This window comes from Cygnus olor, chromosome 2 (assembly GCF_009769625.2).
Source record: "Cygnus olor isolate bCygOlo1 chromosome 2, bCygOlo1.pri.v2, whole genome shotgun sequence".
Classification (NCBI taxonomy): Eukaryota; Metazoa; Chordata; class Aves; order Anseriformes; family Anatidae; genus Cygnus; species Cygnus olor.
In genome coordinates this window covers 153,280,532-153,294,919 of record NC_049170.1, presented here as the reverse complement: position 1 = coordinate 153,294,919, position 14,388 = coordinate 153,280,532, and positions in this window count along the sequence as shown.

Below are 14,388 nucleotides of genomic sequence, written 5' to 3'. Positions count from 1 at the left end.
CTTTTTTTTTTTTTTTTCTTCCAAAAATGGCACCCTACAGTCATAAATTCAGCTACACTTTCTGAATTCATATTATGCTACAGCCTAGTCTCTAATCATTGATGTAACAGTTTCCTTTGCAAAATAGGCCTGAGAGCAAACTAGAGGTTTTGTAGTTATGCTTAGGAGTTTTCACCAGCTGCAAACCCATTCTTCACTGCAACAACCTAATATTTTATTATCTGCGATAACAATACCCATCCTGCTTTCATTTCCCTTCTGGTTACTGGATTTAATCTTCACCTAAGGGAAATGAGAACAAATGAACCTGCCCTCAAATTTATTTTATCACTTGAATGCAGCAGATCTTACCAAATTGTTTGGATCCAGACACCTCCAAAATGCCTCTTCCCCCATACTGTCAGACTAGGTTCTGCTCCTTCATATCAGTGTTGCTGCCTCATATTTGGGTGTGCTGCATTCGTTCTTCCCTAAAACTAAGTAAGACCTCTCTATATTATAACATCTGTTTATTGGACACAAGTAATTCAGAGATTACAGCTTTCTGTTTTTGCCTTTTTCTGTATGGTTTTTAATCTCTCCATATAGGATGAAAAAATGTCTACAGTATGCTGGTAGAAAAAAAAAAAATCAACCTAACTCTGCTTAATAATTTACTCTTTGACCGGAAAATAGCTCATCCAGCTTTTTTCAGTTTAAGTTCATGAGTACACACTGAGCATGACTGCTGTTATCAAAGCTGTCCTCATGACAGTCCTTTTTCTCATACCTACATGTGGCTACCACTCCAGAAGAGGTGAGCCTAGGAAGAAAGGAAGAGTCAACCACTATGTTTGTGTTTAAAGATATGTTATGAGTAATATGAAAATGTTTGGTGAAGCCCAAATTCAATTATTTGTTATTGAAAAGCAATCATATGCCATGTTCATGGAAAGCCATGGACTGACAGCCCTGGAAAAAAATACAAGTCTTTACTCACAGAAAGGCAACATAGTTGGCAGGAGGATTCTTTATAGCATCTCAGTAATGACCTGGAAATTCGTGAAAACATAGTGTCCAAATCCACTCAATCACTAACCCTTCCACAGAGCTCCTCTACAAGGGTCTTAGGCAAGAGCTTTGGTGACATGGACACTTGAGAAGGGAAATTTTGGTGAACTCTGGAACAAAATTGTTCTCTCACCTGGTTCAGCTCACAGTTATCTTCTTTACCACAGGGCCCTCATGAAATTTTCAGTCTTGCTGCTTGTGTTATTGAGAATGAAATAAAGATACAAAATCTCTTGAGTCTTCTCCTGCTTCGCTTCTGCAGTGAAACAGCTTCAGTATCATCAGAAAAACAGCTAAATATACTGTCATAATTTGGTTTTACTGGATAGGTCATTAAAATCCTAATGGAACCTTTATTCAATATAAATAAATATTTTTATACTTAATGTCTGAAAATGGAGTAGCTTGCATGTTTACAGGGTTTTGTGGCTTGTTTCATTAACAGTTGAGAGATTCTGGGAATTTTCATCTAAATGTCTCACAAGAACAAACCAAATGACTAGAATGATAAAGTTTCTTTGGTCATAAAATTGTATTTATTGCAGGAAAGTGTGTTGAGGAAAGGCTCTAAAATGCAGTTTTTATAGAATTCAACTGTGCTCTGACTTTCTTTACTATTTTTTTCATTACTTTTTGAAAAATGCACATAACCATTTTTTGTGATTTTTGTCTTTTATGAAATCATTAATAGAAACTGTTAGTTTCAAGGTTGCAAATATACTGCAAATGTCAGGTCATAAATCATGGAAAAGATACTCCTGGAAGCAATGTTAAGGCACATGCTGAACAAGAAGGTGATCTGAGACAGCCAGCACAGCTTTCCCAAGGACAAATTGTGCCTGACCAGTCTGGTGGCCTTCTGTGATGGAGTGGCTGCACAAGTTGACAAGGGAAGACCGACCAATGACATCTCCCTAAACTTCTCTAAAACCATTGATATGGTTCCACATGACATCCTAATCTCTGAATTGGAGAGAGATGGATTTGAAGGGTGGACCATTCAGTGGATAAGGACTGGCTTGAAGGTCACACCCAGAGAGTGGTGGTCAATGGCTCCATGTCCAGGTGGAGGCTGGTGACAATTGATGTCCCTCAGGGGTCTGTCCTGGGACCACCAGGGTGGTGAGGCACTGGACCAGGTTGCCCAGAGAGGTTGTGGATGCCCCATGCCTGGAGGTGTTCAAGACCAGGTTGGATGAAGTCCTGGGCAACCTGGGCTAATAGGTGGCATCCCTGCCCATGGCAGAGTGGTTGGAGTTAGATGCTCTTCAAGGTCCCTTCCAACCCAAGCGATTCTATGATTCTATGAGAAATCCTGGCATATTTGGTCAGGAGGCAAACAAACCGGTAACTGTTACTGTCATCTGTTTTTAGAAAATAGCAGGACAAATTTCACAAAGAGTCAGAAGATATCACAGATATGATCTTACCCTTGGGGGAAAAATATTATTTTGGAAAACTCCTAGCTAAGAAAATTAAAATATGTAGGGACATTCTATTCAGGATGCTTCAGAAGGGCTTCTGCATAATGGATATTATTGCTAGCTATAAAAACAAATCATAAAACTGCTTCTTTTCCTTCATCTCTCCTTATTACCTGCAGTGCAATCTACACTGCAATGTGCAGCTGCCTCAGGAGAAATGAGTTTTGGCGCTGGAAGCAACCACAGAGAAGCTGAGACCCCAGTGCAGGCTTATTTCTTGGAGCAGTGTAAGCATATAAAAGCCTTGTTAAAAATAATTTGGTTTTGAAGCATTTAAGCCTTTACCATTAGAACATTGTGAGGAAGGGCTGTTCACGAAAATATTGTTTTCTTTCATCAAGTTATATCTCTTCACAGAGTTGGGAAGCTTGGTGATCTTTAATAATTAGGCTTTTCTGAGCTGTGCCCTTGAAATTGATGTATATCTTCATATGCTATTATTTAACTGAAGCTAATTTTTAATGTACATACATTACAGTCATACAATGCTAGGAATGTTTACTCATGTAACATCTTCAGGAGTAAATATGGCTATTAATTTGGTAACTTTTCTCGGTTACAGGCACAACCTCACAGAAGAAAGCTTCTGACAGAAAGGAAAAAATATTATCATCTGTCAGGGCTATTTATGTAAAATTGTAAAGAAGGAAGTTTAAAAATAGTTATGGAGAGAATAAAGGTATTTGACCTATTTGAAACAGACTTTCACCTTCTATAAGCCCCTGAGAAAACTGAAGAGAAACCTCAGAAAAGTGGGTTAAGTAAAAAAGACATTCTGAGAAATTCCTACCACAAAGGCAAAAGATTAATTTCACCTCTAATGCATATGTGCTATTAATTCACCTCAAATTGTTAATAAGGTGAGTTAGGGAAGTGTTCTACCAATAAGCGGGTCACAACAATGAATTTCAAATGTGGCAAAGCCCCCCAAAAAGAAGTTTCTCTCTCTCGGTGATGATACGGAAAATAGGTTATAAAAGCATCTAAAGGTGCCCTTTGCTTCCTCCCAAATTTTACCTCGTTATCACAGCCTCAGATCTCTGCTCAGCCCAACTCCAGACATAAGATAGGTAAGAAAATAACCTCACACAGAAATCTGGAGGAAATATGCTGCACAGATAGAATACAGTATTTGTAATATATTTCTGAAAAGGCAACATAAGATTGGACAGAAATTTTAAATATGTTTTTCTTGTAACTAGTTGAAATACTATTTTGTTGGAAGATAATGGAGTCTCTGGTTAAACGCCACCTCTAATGTTTTTAAAATATGTTTTCCTTTAAAAGGAAGTAGTATAATATTGGAAGTAAGGGCAACAACAATAAATTATTTAGTATAGTTTTTAAATCTGTGGCAATCTTAGGATGCCTTATTTTCGGTGCAACCGACTTGAATATTATTTCAGTTTTCCAGATTACTACAGTGACTTAATTATCATAGTAATTACTTACTTTTGCCATTTATTAATAATGAAATTATCCATGCTAAGCATGGGAGGCCTAGTATGCTCATTTGTAAAATAATTTTTGTACCTTACAATCTGTTTCAATTCTTTACAATAGACCATGTCATAAAATATGGACCATTTTTAGTGGGGAAATGCTCTTTGAAAGCCCTCCCCACAAGGCAATGCAGAAAAAAAATTAGAAACTAAGGTTCATAGTATCTATTGTCCATTCACTACTTTTCTCTTTTCTGCCTTTTTTCCCCTCTATTTTATATGAAGACAATACGGTCAAGACTAGTGACTTAGGACATTTTTGGCTGTCTTTAATTGCAATTTCCTTACACATCTGTCAGGGAATCTTATGTGAGAGAAATAGAGGAATTCATTGCACCTGGCAAAGGCTTTCCAGCATCATTTAGAACATATAATTGTACATGACTTTTCCTGTGCATTAGGGATCTTCAGCCCTGTAGGTAGTTTTCCTGGAATAAATGCTGTTGGATTAGGTAGTCTATCCAATATGCAGTTTTGCTGAAAAAAATAAAAATAAAAAAGATTTTCTGCTTTATACTCTGTATAGAAAATGAACTGGTTTTGCTTGTTGTATTGCATTTCTTCCACTTGAACACTGAAATAAAGCTAGTTTTTCTTTCTGAAGCATTTATTGTTACCTCTTTGACATAATGGACTAAGGGGCAAGCGAAGTTAAAGCATCTGAGCTAAGCAAAGGTGACATTAACCAGTTTTAGTGAGAACAGCTTGTCAGACAGTATTAAGCTTTGCTTGGGTCCATCCGGGTTTCCAGCATGTTAATAAACATTGCCACTAAAAGAAAGGAGCAAAATTGACTACAATACAATATTCCTTTATTTTTTTTTTATTTTATTCTATTTATTTATTTATTTATTTATTTATTGTCAGGGGACACTACACTAAGTCAAAGATTTATTACTCGTGCAGTCCGTGCATTTATTTTGCATGAAAGACAGTGGAAAACACTGGCCTTAGCAAGAAACATCCCCTGCTCAAATTCTTTTTTTTTTTTTTTTTCCAAGAAATTTGAACAGTAATTATGACAAAATGGTTGGAAAACTGAATTAGCTTTGCTGCCAGGATGCCTAAATCTCAGATTACCTGTTAAAACCTTTCATGACAACACATTGTGCTTTTCAAACTCCCTGAACACATCACTTTCTGAAATATCTCTCTGTTCCCAAGATGGAGTTATCTGACGCACTCTTCCTAATGTGTTTGAACAGTTAAACTAGCCCAAAGCACCAGAACTTAAATGCATTATAAATGAATCACTATGGATACAAGGTGTCTTGATGATCCTGAGTATTTGCCTTTGTATTACATTTTGATATCTGTAGTATTTGCCGACCCAGCAGAAAAACAAGCTTCATAAAATTTGATTATTTTATTAGAGCAGTCAAATTAAAAAGTTAAGGGGATGTTGAAATATAAGACAAATTGAAATAAAATTTGCCATCTGTCAGCTCTTACAGGTGATGTCTTCACAAAACCCTGAAGCAAAAGAAGGGGGATTGACAGGTTGAATCCTGCAGCCTGTACTCAGGGCCATATCTTCTGCCTTTGGTACAGAGGTCTTTTGCAGTTTCATTGCAAGCACATCTGTCCCTCATACATGAATGATTGAGGAAGACAGGAATGGGACATGCAATCTTCCAGCTATCTTGCCTGCTGTGTGCTGACACTAGTGCCAAATGCCATCTGTCACATAAGCAATGTGTGGAGTTGATTTCAATAAGAAAATGTGGTTAAAAGGCAATTTGATCTCCACTCTGACTTTACATTTTCTTATTTAGAGCTTCCTCTGAGTTCAGTGAGATGTCTGGTTGAATGCTGATGAGGCAAGGATTGCAGGACTTGGCCCAAGATATCATAAAAATCAGGTTGGAAAACTTCATCTACAATTACAATTGGCAAGTCAAAGACAGTTGTAGCTCCCTCTTCTTTCCTCCTACAACCACCTTGTTACTGTGGATCAATGCAGTATGCAGACCTCTGGTCATATAACAAAATAGCTCTCATCCACCTGGGCAGCTTATTTTTCCACAGAAATCAGGACTGCATCATTTACTGCTTTGGAAATTAGCCCCTTAGAAGCCGAACCAACATCCACTAAAATTCATGGACTACCTCCAAGGGACTGCAGCAGATTTAGGTAAGAGATTTAAAGGTATGTTCAGTCAACTGTATTCCCAGGGCCAGAAAGCAAATGGTGCTTACATCGTATAGTACCTGTAGAATGTACTGACATTTTTACTGGATATTTGGTGGACTAGCACTCCTTTATGAAGGGGGAGTTTTGCTGAAAAGAAGGACCTACAGGCTGTGGATGGGTGAGCCTTTTTGCAAATTCCAAACCTACAAAGAGATCAGGAAATCCAAACTGATAACTAGATTTTCTTCACATCTAAGATCAAGCAGACATCACGAAGAGAAGCTTCAAATCCAGAATGTCTCATGCTATTCTTCAGATGATCCCAGAATTACAACACCCAATATTTTCAGGCAGGATCTCTTACTGTCAGGATTTTTGTTTAGTTAGGAGTATGCAGTATGACAGGATAGTGGTTGCTTCTGCTCTGTAACAGTTTTAATCTGAAAGAAGTTGGTATTAAGTGTGTAATGACTTCTTTAATGACCAGTTTTGTATTGCTCCTTATCTTTTTCTCAATCTCTTCCTGCCTATCTTCTGTTTAAATATCTGAAAACCCTCAGAGGTTATAACTCCATGTATACTTAAACATGTCATCTACTTGTGCTGGTTTATACCACTCAAGTTCATCTATGATGTTTTTTAGTCCCTTGCATTTTTGGAACATTTATTCTCCAGAGTAAATGGGTGTGAAATCACAGATTAAGAGAATTTACTCATGATCTAAAAAGAGGATCTCATGAAATGCAGCCACTCCTTTTGGGGTGCGCTCTTGGCAGGTATTCCAAGGTGAGGAGCACAAATGCAGAACTAACTAACAAGAAATGAGCTCCAATGCTCATGTTTTTTTTTTTCTGACCCTCTGGCTGTAGAAAGAAAATCTTCACTTCCACAGTAAAGGTCTGTGATTGTATTTTGTTCAGACTTAGCACCCTTCCCATGTAAAACAGCCTTTCTTGGGCTTCCCAGGAGAAACAAGGATTGCCTGAGCAAGTGAAACACAATAAAGAGGACAATACGTGACTTCAGAGATGAAGCAGACAAAAGGATGGGAGAGAGGGAATATAATCATTGTCATTTCTTAAATAGCTAATTGAACCCCATGAAGAATTCAACTACTTATCTGTGCCTGTTTTCAGTGTATCCCTTGGTGGTATCTTTGATCCTCTGGGGCAAGGGGGAGATGTTCTTCGGTAATATTTATTTTATATGGAATCTATACATCTTTATTCTGGTTACTGAAACCCGTTCCACTCTGCTGCATCTTTTCCAAATCACCCAAACTTTCATGTATATCATGCCTTCCTCTTGTTTTGCCCTGCAGAGCAAACCCTTTTCTGCCTTTCTTGCTTTACCATCAGCTCTATTGACAGTGTATGACCAAGAAGTTCAGAGAAGCTATTGAAGTATATATGAGGATTATGCTGGTTTACTGCTCAGTTGCCTCAAACCTGTTTTTAGTGGGACTTGTCCTTGTCCTTTATTATTTATTTATTTGATTTATTTATTGAAGAAACCAATTATATAATAAAGGATCTTCATGTTTTCTTTAGCTTAATGGTTTCCTTCCCCCATTATATTTTCTGAGATTCCCACTCCATTAAAAAAAAAAAAAAAAAGGCAGAAGCGTGACGTCCTTCATAAAAGTCAACAGGAGATATGGAGAGACTGTCCAATTAAGATATCCCTTAGAGAAATTAAAACTGTCAGGAGTAGTTTACAGCCAACTATGTTTGTAGAGAGTGACAGCTCCCCAGGTGATAAGTGGTCGATCACGGTTGGACTCAGCTCTGAACAGTGCTCGTGTTGCTGCCCTGGCACAGGCTCATTGTGGCCTCTGGTTCTGCACCTGCCCTTCATGTATCCCCATGGGAAGGGGAGGTTGTGCAAGTGCATGTCAAAACAGAGAAGGTGTTTAAAGATTAGGTTTTCTGCATATTAAATGGCATCAGATCAGCAGCACATTTGGGAGTGCTTTCCTGGGACACCTGCAGTGCTGCAAGTGCTCTAAATAGTTCTTTGGTGGACTTCACAGAAGTTAGACCTATCTGGTTTGGATAAGGTGTTCAGGGAACTTAGGTGACCTGATGTCTCCTGTTGTAGGAGAGCCATGTTCAGAAAGGGGTTCTAAATCCCTTTTCAGCAGAAGTGTTTTACATATGTTTCAGGTGAGAGGAATGTTAAGAGGATTGGTCGAAGGAGGGGAATGCAGTCAGAGACAGGGTCAGGAGGGTTGTGGGGCACTGCTAATGACTACACAAGAGATGCTGGGAACAGTCCATGGGCTTCCCAGCACCTTAGCAAAGTCAAGATAAAAGGCTATAAGGTATAATCACACAAAAGCAAACCTATTAAGGTTAAAGCAGTGTGATGAAAGAAGCAATCAATTCAGGCACCAGAGGATTTAAATAACTCGTAGAGAAACCATTATTTGGTTTTAGTTATGTTTTGCACATAATCTAGCAATCATAAACTATTTTACATTCCTATGAGGTCTTCTCTGAAGAAAACATTTTCTTATTTTTCTTTAAAGATGATTTAAATTGTTACTTACATTTTAAAACACTCTTTGTACAGGGAATAGCATCTTCATCTGCCAAGGGCTGATGTGTGCAAAGGACAAGTTTGCCTTTAGAGCATCCCATTCATGAGTAGGACACGCAGGTATGGAGCCTTCAATGAAGTCTCACACAGCCCAGAGCTATACTTGAAGAATGAATCAGCTTAGCTGGCCACAGAGGCCACCAGGAAAGGCTTGAAGAAAATATAATCAGGAGCAAAATTTTGTCCTGCCCTGGAAAAGTGCAGAGATGCATGGCCATCTACTCTTCACTTGAGATCCATATGCCACTTTGACTGGTTTTGGTGCCTGAATCTGTGCATCAGCCTTCACCTCTTCCAAAATTAAGCTTTGCTGTAGGAGTTTGGTCCTTTGCTATCAAAAGACAAAACATTATTAGCCCAAATAGGAAATTTATTAAATGCTGAAATAATTCCTAGCAAAAAAAAAAATATCTTTTCCAGGAAAAGGAAACTACCTAGTGATATATATCGTCTTCTGTAAAATTGAAATAGCAGAAGTTTTAAATGTTCACTAGATCATTGGATAACTGCTTACAGATGACCTTTAACTTTGAACTTTGATGCATAAGCAATAAATGATTTCCTTTAAGTTGTGATTTGTGTTCAACTCATTTGCAACCTGGAAAAGTTCTTGATTAAAGTTATCTGTAACTAATAGCTTAGATAAGTGTAATCGTTGTACTTTTCTATCAGTGCTAATTGCATTCTAGATTGCACTATTTTGCTGTGTTTAGCAAAGAGAGAACTGGTATCCTGCTTCTGTGCAAGCTGTTCAGTATGCACCGAATCATTAAAGTGAAATACTGCACAGTTGGTTTGCAATTCATCTTGAAGATGAACTGTGGTGCCTTAATGGTCTTGAACTTTCAGTTTAAGAAAATAAATAATATAAATCCTTTGATGTAGGGCAGAAGGGAGGAACCAAAAGTGCCCATTCCTGGCAGCGAGGTTATATAAAAAAAAAAAAACCCTCTGCTCGAAAATGCCTTCCTTCTGACTAGACATTACTTATTTCCTGACATCATTTCTTGGAGTGGATTAATCTCCACTGGCCAAATGTTTTGCTCAACACAGAAAGTGTCAAGGAATTATCTGAGCACGTACATCCCTTCCAAAAAAGAGGTGATGGCTCTATCACTGAAAGTGGTCAATGTAACTTAAAAATGCCACACAAAGTTCTCAGGCTAAAGTGATAGCATATCACAGAATCACAGAATCATCTAGGTTGGAAGAGACCTCCAAGATCACTGAGTCCAACCTCTGACCTAACACTAACAAGTCCTCCACTAAACCATATCACTAAGTTCAACATCTAAACGTCTCTTAAAGACCTCCAGGGATGGTGACTCAACCGCTTCCCTGGGCAGCCCATTCCAATGCCTCACAACCCTTTCAGTAAAGAAGTTCTTCCTAATACCCAACCTAAACCTCCCCTGGCACAACTTTAGCCCATTCCCCCTCGTCCTGTCACCAGGCACAAGGTAGAATAGACCAACCCCCACCTCGCTACAGCCTCCTCTAAAGTACCTGTAGAGTGCGATAAGGTCGCCCCTGAGCCTCCTCTTCTCCAGGCTGAACAATCCCAGCTCCCTCAGCCGCTCCTCGTAAGACTTGTTCTCCAGACCCCTCACCAGCTTCGTCGCCCTTCTCTGGACTCACTCGAGCACCTCCATGTCCTTCTTGTAGCGAGGGGCCCAAAACTGAACACACTACTCGAGGTGCGGCCTCACCAGAGCCGAGTACAGGGGGACAATCACTTCCCTAGCCCTGCTGGCCACACTGTTTCTTATGCAAGCCAGGATGCTGTTGGCCTTCTTGGCCACCTGAGCACACTGCTGGCTCATATTCAGCTGACTATCAACCAATACTCCCAGGTCCTTCTCTGCCAGGCAGCTTTCTAACTACTCATCTCCCAGCCTGTAGCTCTGCTTGGGGTTGTTGCGCCCCAGGTGCAGGACCCGGCACTTGGCCTTGTTGAACTTCATACAGTTGACCTTAGCCCATCGGTCCAGCCTATCCAGATCCTCCTGCAGGGCCTTCCTACCCTCAAGCAGATCGACACACGCACCTAACTTGGTGTCGTCTGCAAACTTACTGAGGGTGCACTCGATTCCCTCATCCAGATCATCGATAAAGATATTAAAGAGGACTGGCCCCAGTACTGAGCCCTGGGGGACTCCACTAGTGACCGGCCTCCAACTGGATTTAACGCCATTCACCACGACTCTTTGGGGCCGGCTACCCAGCCAGTTTCTAACCCAACGAAGCGTACGCCAGTCCAAGCCACGAGCAGCCAGTTTCGTGAGGAGAATGTTGTGGGAAATGGCGTCAAAAGCCTTACTGAAGTCAAGGTAGACCACATCCATAGCCTTTCCCTCATCCACCAAGCGTGTCACTTTGTCATAGAAGGAGATCAGGTTCGTCAAGCAGGACCCGCCTTTCATAAACCCATGCTGACTGGGCCTGGTCGCCTGGTTGCCCTGCAAGTGCCGCATGATGACACTCAAGATAATCTGCTCCATGAGCTTCCCTGGCACTGAGGTCAAACTAACAGGCCTATAGTTCCCCGGGTCTACCCTCCAGCCCTTCTTGTAGATGGGCGTCATGTTTGCTAGCCGCCAGTCAACTGGGACCTCCCCTGATAGCCAGGACTGCTGATAAATGATGGAAAGCGGCTTGGCCAGCTCCTCCGCCAGTTCTCTCAGTACCCTCAGGTGGATCCCATCCGGCCCCATCGACTTGCGTACATCTAAGTGCTGTAGCAGGTCGCCAACCATTTCCTTGTGGATTGTGATAGAATAATAATACCAAATCAAATCCAGTCTTTCTTTTCTTTGCTTTTTTTTTTTTTTTTTTCTTTTTTTAAGTATGAAATTAACACTTCTATATAGCCAGGCTCTTGTTTGCCATGTGAGAGTCATATTTCACAGCAATGGCAATAAACTGTTTTAGAATTTATTTATTTTTTCCTTCTATTAGAACATTTTGAGCCAATGTGTTGGAAAATCATGACTCATGACCAACACATAAGTGGGGAGTTACAGTTAAATTTCTGCACAGGTCAAAAAAAAAAAAAAAAAAAAAAGCCAGCATTTCACTATCTGCATAAAATATTTCTATGTCACTTCCTATTATTTGTGTCTGATTGCGCCATTGATGACTGATCATTGATGATTACAAAAAAAAAAAAAAAAAACAACTCACTGATTTCAATGGAATACAAAGTTAAATTGTTAAATTGAAAGTAATCTGTTTAATGTGTTGCAAGTCTCAAGAAAAGTATTTTTCTGTCTCAATCTGAAGACACAACACCAATATTTTCATATTCTTGGTGAAGTCTAATAGACTGTGACTGGGATATCAGCAAAACTTTCAGGGTCTCCTGGGAGACAGATTTGTAATGTGCTCCATAATATGAGAACAGGTTCAGTTAATTAAATGAATAGAATGGTAAGTTTAAATGATGTGAAAATCTTTTTTATTTTTTATTTTTTTTTTCATATAGTTTAGTCTAGACTGTCAAATCCATTGCACAGACAGTAATCAGATCAAATATTATGGCTGGATATTTAAAGAGTATGGAACATAATCTGCCAATTCACATTGCTGTGCAATGATAATCAGACACTGCCCTGATAGTCTTCAGGCTTCAAGAAAGACAATTTTGCTCCTTTGAGCTTCTCTATGCACTTTGTGAGTTTTGATACAGTTATGAGGCCCAGTACAGAAGAAAGTCTCCAAGGTCAAAAGTATAGTAAAAAGTAGAGTAACATTACTATTCCTAATGACTTCCAATGGGAGCCAGACACCAAACCCCTAATGTTGACCCTGAATTTCTCCTGTTATGTTTTGACTATGACTAAGGCACATGAAATTGAAACCCTTATGAGAAATCCCGTGCTCTGCAGGAAAAAAAATATGGAAAGGAGAAAATGCAAAATTTAAGGAGTATGGGAACAGGAGCATGGGCTTCATGCCAGAGTTTTCAGCCAGTATAGCCTAAGTAGGGATGAATAGACTCCTTGGAATGCAAAGATGCAGTTGTAGGGCAGGGTCCCTTCTAACACACAGCATTTTTATTAGAGGTCAGTGGTTGAAGAGGACATCTGTGCCATCACCAACATCATTCCTATGCCCTATAGGATACCTGTCAATCCCTTAGCATGCCATTCAGATGTTTTACTTACATGGTTTGGGCTGCACTCATGGATAGGTGCTATATTGGGCACGTTGCTGTAGAACTGTTATTGTTCCACTTTTTTCTTTCCATCTACAACATTACTCTGTAGGAAAGGTTTTGTTTGTTCTTAGTGTAAGGAAGTCAGTGTATAACGAGGGTGAAACACAAAATAGAGGTTGCTTTATGCTTCAAGCTGTATAATGGAAATCAGAGCACAACTGGGTTATAAAAATTTTCTAGGAGGAAAATTATGTAGAAATAATAGAAAGATACCAGGAAACACTTTGCAAATCCAAGAAAAGAAGTAGCTACTTGGCACTTAGGCAACTAAAAAGAAAACTGAAATTGATGATAACGTCTGGATGTGGTTTTGGCCTTGTTATGGGGTTTTGTTATGGGAGGATCTTTATTACGTCTGCAGGGTTTTTACTATTAATAACCATATCACAAAGACAGGGGCCAGATGGGATTCCATACAAAAGATGTTTGACTACCCTATTCATAAAACCCTACAGTGATGGAGACTCCCTCTTAAGCCAGTTTGTATGAGTGCTTATGTCCTCTTTCTTGAAAGTGTTTCCCAGAGACTCACCATTGTCTCTATTTCTGCAGGTGAAACCCAACATATCTTCCTGTAGGAAACGTGAATATGGAGAGAAGATTGCTCCGATCCTCTTTGTGTGAAGAGGACAGAAGGTAGTTTGGCTTTCATATACCAGTCTGAGTTTGCAGCCTTTCAAGTATAAAATCATCTGTTTCATTTTTAAATGCAGTGAAGCCAATTTACCATCATTCAGTCACATGGAATTCATTACGTCATTTTACAATATCTCCTTTCAGATTACAAGCATATCTGAAAAATGTGGCTGCTCAGTAACCAAACAATAAAAAAGCCCAAGCAAAAAAAAAGATCTGAAAAGCTATGTTTTGAGACTTGTAACATACAGGAATTTTATGGCCTGGAGTTCACTGCAGCAGGAAACTATCTGGAAAAGACACTGCAATTGTGGAATTTTCTCTATTAAATTTTCAAATTGCTGTGGCAAGACATGCAAGCTTAAAAAGGGAAGGTTATAGATCTTTCAAGCTGTCAGTGTAAAGAAATATTTATATGCACACCTCATGGGTATTTGAATAAAATAGGAAATCATTCTGCAATGTTAAAGAAGTGCTGAGAAAGTTCTCTTCTCTTTTTATTACTGGTATTTTCTGCTCCACCCACCTATTAAGTTTCTGTATCACTGTAGCATGCACAGCTCTTTCTTTCCACTCATTCAGCTGTAATCTATACAAACATCTAGATGATGGGATCTTTCAAAGGAGACCTCTTATTTTTGTAACAAGAAACCTGACCAGTCAATTCCTACAGGACATAGACTAACTTCTTTCTCACGGTCAAATCCAAACCCTTCTCTGACATACTGGAAAATGAGACTATTCATACAACACCATGTCACC